Here is a 6,109-nt window from a genome sequence, read left to right as displayed (position 1 = left end):
GCTGTAAAGCTGGACATAATATCAGAGTATATGGCAAAAAAAAGTGACAGCAAGAAGGCTTGGATATCAAATTAAAGCTGTTGCATTTCTTTAGCTTCACTAGGGCTGAAACCAGGATGGAGCGAGTGATGCAGCCACCTAAGATGCAAAGCCACAGAGGTGGAAAAATGGGGCAGAGCAATGAAGGAAAAATATGGTAGGGGGTAGCATGGAAACAACTTCGTAATAGCCATGGAATGGTTTGCAACTGAGACTGGGAAGGGAAGTGTCTATGGGAGAATTTCGGTATTAAAGCGTGCTCCACGATATAAGAAACCTGAGCCCTCCTGATAAATTATGGCCCCAGTCCCTCAAAGATTTACACGTGTCCTAACCTTACACATTAGGTGGCTCCATTGACTTCTGTTGGCACCTGCAAGTAAAGTTAAGCGTATGCCTATATAATGGGGCCTATATTTCTAGTTCAAATTCTTGCCCCTCAGATTTTTACAACAAAAACATAAAGTCAAATCTATAACAGAGCCCTTAGCTCCATCTCAGTACTTTGTTCTTGTGCTGAGTAGTTTGTGCTGTCCCCAGAAGCTATTCATCATGTAATAGCTTTTTTATACATGGTTGCTTACCTATTATCTACTGAATGCAATCTGTACCAGTCAGCCTGGCCATTATTCATTTATTAAAGTTAACAAATCTAGCCAGTCAGATAAGAGTTTATTCAAAAAAGTGATAGTAATTTTGTGAATAAACTGATATCTAATTGGCTAAGGTACAATAATCAGTCTCTTGTATAGAGAATGCCGCAGGACATCAATGGTACACTGTGAAACCATTATTACACTGGGCCAACAGGCATCAGATAAAATGGTTCAATCTACAGCAGTCATCTGGCCTAAATGAAATAAGTCATTCGAATAGAACATGGTCAAAAGATTATGATGTCCTGCTTGGAAATAAACACCTGGCTTTGCCTCAGCATTTATGTAGAAACAGAAAATCATTATCCTCTGATAATGTTCTATTTCACTGGCATGATCTCTTAATATTATGTATAATATGAAACCACAATAGAATCTATGCAGCTGAAATTAGGGGTCTCTAACAAAAAAAGGCAAAGTTCCTAATGTTGCTTTCAAATCCTGAGTCAGCAAACCAGCCCTATTCAGCAAAGTGCTAAAGTATTTGCAGAAGTCCCATTGACTTTAATGGGATGTAAGCATGTGCTGTGCTGAATAAAGATTGACTGTGCTTCAAGTGTTTAGCTTAAAATCGGTCACAGTTTCACAAGTGCAGATGCATTGACTACAACAGAGCCACACCAACGTAACAGAGGAGAACTTGCCCCCAAACTTCTAACAAGTGAGTGTTCATGAGGGGTTAATTAGCAGAGTGTATCAGTCTGCAAAGAGAAGCTAGAGTTCTACTCCAGTACACTCATGTTCACAAACATGCTACAATAATTTGTTCATAAAGTAACATACATCCAGTGATGGGGGAAGGATTAAAATTCTCTCAGAAGAACAGCAGTACCAAATCTACATCTTCTCTCTCAGCATGTCTATTCCATGTCTTGAATTGTTCTGCCTGACTTACTGACATAACCAGGTTTGTACAGCTGCTAGACAATACAAGTTTGCAACCACAAGCTGGAGGCTATTCTCCTTCAGGCATTATCACCGAACTTGTCAGCTCATCTACTGGCTGCATTTTTATATGCAAGAAACAGAAAGACCCAACTTAACTTTCAGATCCCAGGCTGAGCTAGCAGAATAGGAAGTTAGAAAAAGCATCTTTTTACTAGAATAGTGAGCCAGTTTGGTATGAAAGTGTTTGAAGGCAAAGAAATATGGACACTCATTGGCTAGGTCTAGATTGCATCCCTTTTTCGTAAAAGGGATGCAAATTAGACGTATCACAATTGCTAATGAAGCGGGGATTTAAATGGCTGCCGCTTTTTTTCGGCACGGAGCTTTGCCGGAAAAAAGCGCCAGTCTAGACGCAGATCTTTTGGAAAATAAAGCCTTTTATTTTCCCTCTTAAAATAAGGGATAAGGGATCTTTCGGAAAAGTCTTTATTTTCCAAAAGATCCGCGTCTAGACTGGTGCTTTTTTCCGGCAAAGCTCCGAGCCGGAAAAAAGCGGCAGCCATTTTTATTCAAATGAAGCGGGGGGGGATTTAAATCCCCGCTTCATTTGCAATTGCGATGTGTCTAATTTGCATCCCTTTTACGGAAAAGGGATACAGTCTAGACACAGTCATTGGGTTGTTTTACAGACTATGTTCATAGTTGAGTGTTTCAGTTCCAAAACCTTTGGCAGAGCTTTCTGTTTAGAAATGTGCCTGCTGATTAGGGATGGTGTCCTGTGAATATAAGGACAATTACTGAATAACATTCGGTCTGATTCTCATTTCCATTAAAGCTTGTAATACCAGAGCTATGTAAAGAGGCTTTAGCATAAATAAGAATCAGGCCCAATGAGATCTTACTATTCATTTATAACTAGTAGATTTACCGGGTGTTTTTCAAGTCCTTAACTCAATTAATTTTTTTAAATAAAAGGAAAATGTACATGCTTTATTGAAATGACTATTTTTGAAAAATAGCGTTATTTTATTAATTTTACTAAAAATTTTAAAATGAGAATTCCATCAAGTGTATTTTTTTCTTCATCCCTATAAACTCCTATCATTCACTATGTTTTAACAAAAAAGGGCTATAGTCAATTTGGTTTTCAATAACATTGTTTTCTAGTTTTAGTTGTGCCAAAACAGAGCACTAGTCCAAATGTCTCTGTTTTATCTCTTTTCTGTCAGGTTTACTGAGAAGCAATTCTATTCCAGGTTCATCCCATTTTTCTGGCTTATCTTGGTTCAGTCTCTTTCAACGTTTGCTTAGTTATGCCAATTTTGAGGACTGTGCTCAATTTGGTGATTCCGTCTCTTTTCTGTTTGGTTTTATGAGAAGCAATCTCATTCCAGGCACAACCAAACACATTACTTGAAGTTATGATAGAGGAATCTGTAATACCAAATTTGGTGGTCCTAGATCTTACCATTTAGAAGGTGTTCTTGATCAAACGAACAAACAAACTTTCTAAAATATATAATAGACTACTGCTCTCTGGTCAGGCAAAATGCTACATTTCCATTTCTGGATCCATTTCTTAGAATATAGAACATATAATAACTGACTCTAAATCTTCAATAATCTAAAATGACTGTATATGAAATGGCAAAATGTCCATTTCATTGCAACACTACTAATTACATTTTATTAAATTCTGTCCAATAATTCACAAGGCTGACATTAATCAAACGCCATGTATTACATTAAAATCATGTATTTTCAAAAGATCATCAGCACATCAAAAGCCAAAGCAGTTCAATGCACATAATGTGGTGCATAATCCATCTTTCATAAAGTGCAAATCCTCTATAATAAAATCTACATATATTCAATTTTTAAAAATGAATAAAATCCACCAGATACTAATGCATGCGAACCATAATTGTACTAGTTATATCATACCAGAAATTGCTACCATCAGTTCTGTTAGGTCTTAAACCACCTGTCTATCCATCCATCCACCCACAATCAGAAATCTTAAGGAGCTCAAACTGTTAGCTTATACTACAGCAGAAGTTTGAGAGGTGACAACATTTTAGGATGTATTAGCAGCAGTGTTGTAAGCAAGACACAAGAAATAAGTCTTCCATTCTACTCTGTACTGATTAGGCTTAACTGGAATATTATGGGCAGTTCTGGGACCCACATTTCAAGAAAAATATAGACATATAGGAGAAAGTTCAAAGAGAAAGAACAATGATTAAAAGTCTAGAAAACATGACCCAAGTTTGAAAAATAGGGAGAAAAGAAGATTGAGGAGGGACATGATCATAGTTTTCAAATATATAAAAGTTTGTTACAAAGAAGAGGGAGAAAAATTGTTTTCTTTAATCTCTAACGATAGCAGGAGCAATGGGCTTAAATTGCAACAAGGGAAGCTGAGGTCGGACATTAAGGAAAACATCCTGTCAGAGTGGTTAGCACTGGAATAAATTGCTTAGGGAAATTGCAGGATCTCCATCACTGAAGATTTTTAAGAGCAGGTTAGACAAATACCTGTCGGGGCTGGTATATATAATACTTAAGTCATGCTGTGGGTGCAGAGAACTGGACTAGATGACCTCATGACATCCCTTCCAGTCCTACAATTCTGATTCTGGCTGCCCATGAGACCCCGACCCACACATTCTGACAGTATTCTATGGTGTACTATTATAGCAGCACAGAGAAAATACCAAGTATTCAAGGTCTCTTTTAACCTAAATGAGAAAAGCATAACAAGAACCATTGCCTGGAAATTAAATCCAGACAACTTCAAATTAGTACTCAGAGCAAATTTTTAATAGTGACAGTGATTATCCATTGAAACAAACTAACAGTGACAGCTGGGTGCTATTCTGAAGTTATGCTACAGCCAACCTCAAGGAAAAGGGGCTCAATGCAGTATAACTGAGTGAAATTCTCTGGCCTGTATTATACAGCAGGTCAGACTGAAGATGTAAGTCTTCTGGCTTTAGCATGCATGAATTAATCTATATAGTAACCTACCTAAAGGCAGAGCCTTTCAATAGACCCTATATGAAACAATGAGCACTGACACGGCGATTCAATATATGCTTTAGCAAGTCGTATTCATGAAATTCCTCTGCTTGTTAATTCTGGAAGTAGGAACTCAAAGGCAATGATACAAGCTTACCTGGACTGCTCCAACAATACTGTCAATGTTCTGTCAGGACTGCCTCTAGGTGGCCTCAGAGTTCTTCGTTCTCCACATTTCATCTATTATTGCCTTCTAAGCTGAGACTGCCAGTGAGATCTACCAAAGTCCCGACAGAGGCATTAGTTCAGGAGAACCAGTCTGAGACCACTAACTCATTTTGAAGAGGTCTCTCATGCTTATCAGTCAGTGTATCGACACTCGTTTGCAATGATCTGCATAACTCACTCATTGCTTCAGCATTTCCTGGTAATGTGACCACCCCAAACTCATGTCAGTATGTATTTATCCAACACCTTCATATTCTCTCTCTCTAAAGATTCCATTTTCTAGAGGTACAACTCAATTTCACTTAAATATCCCATAAAGGTCCTTCTTTGGATGACAGTATTACTATTACTCATTTCTTCTTCATGATAGATGTGCCCTTTTGGTTACATTCAAAAGGGCCAGTTCTGCAACACGTACTCATGTCAGAAATTTGGTTGAGGACAGCTGGGTTGTATCTTTAAGCCCTACATGCATGATCAGCTGATGCATCCATTATTTGAGGTGCTCTATCTCTTTGGGAGGGTTGATCATTTTTTGCAGCAATAGATCTTTCCAAAGAACTTTCCAATACCTCTGAATTGGGACCTTTCAAATGCAAATATCCTCAGGGGCAATTTCAAAACAGAGAATTCTGTCTGATCTCTTTGTGCATGCTTCCATTCCATGGATATACCATCATTATATTTAGGAAGAATTTAACTTCATTCTGAAGCATGTCCTCATATTATAGAATTTACAATTACATACGACTTTTTTTAACAAGCAGTTATTGAGTTACTCCCATATCAAAAATAGAAGTGAAATTGAATACAACAGTCCTAGATTAAAAAACTCATGTATATTGTAGGCATGATTTAGTTATCAAAATTGTTATCTGTGAAGTCTTAAGGGCTTTCTCTTCTGTAGTTAGTGCTTGAGAATTCACAGAATTTTTAATGTGCAAACAGAGTGAACTGGTTAAAATTAATGAAATAATGTACAGGCTGAAAGAAATTATACTTGTACAAAAATGTATTGAGGGAGGCAAGGGTAAGATTGAAAGGAAATGAAAATTGTGTTCCCTTTCATTATTATCTTCTGTATATTTTTAAATTCCCATATCAGAATATTATACTAAGCTAACTACTATCACCTCCTTTGAACGGATATTTTCAAAGTTCACACAATTACTTTGAGTGGTGCATGGAGCAGAAGACTGGGAATATTTTGGTGCACTCCAATTATCTGGGACAAGGTGAGAAATAGAATTGTGCTTTCTCTGGCACGGTGCTACCAA

This window comes from Pelodiscus sinensis, chromosome 14, assembly GCF_052426305.1.
Source record: "Pelodiscus sinensis isolate ZL-2025 chromosome 14, ASM5242630v1, whole genome shotgun sequence".
NCBI lineage: Eukaryota > Metazoa > Chordata > Testudines > Trionychidae > Pelodiscus > Pelodiscus sinensis.
The sequence above is the reverse complement of the archived record's forward strand: the minus strand, read 5'-3'. Positions refer to the sequence as shown.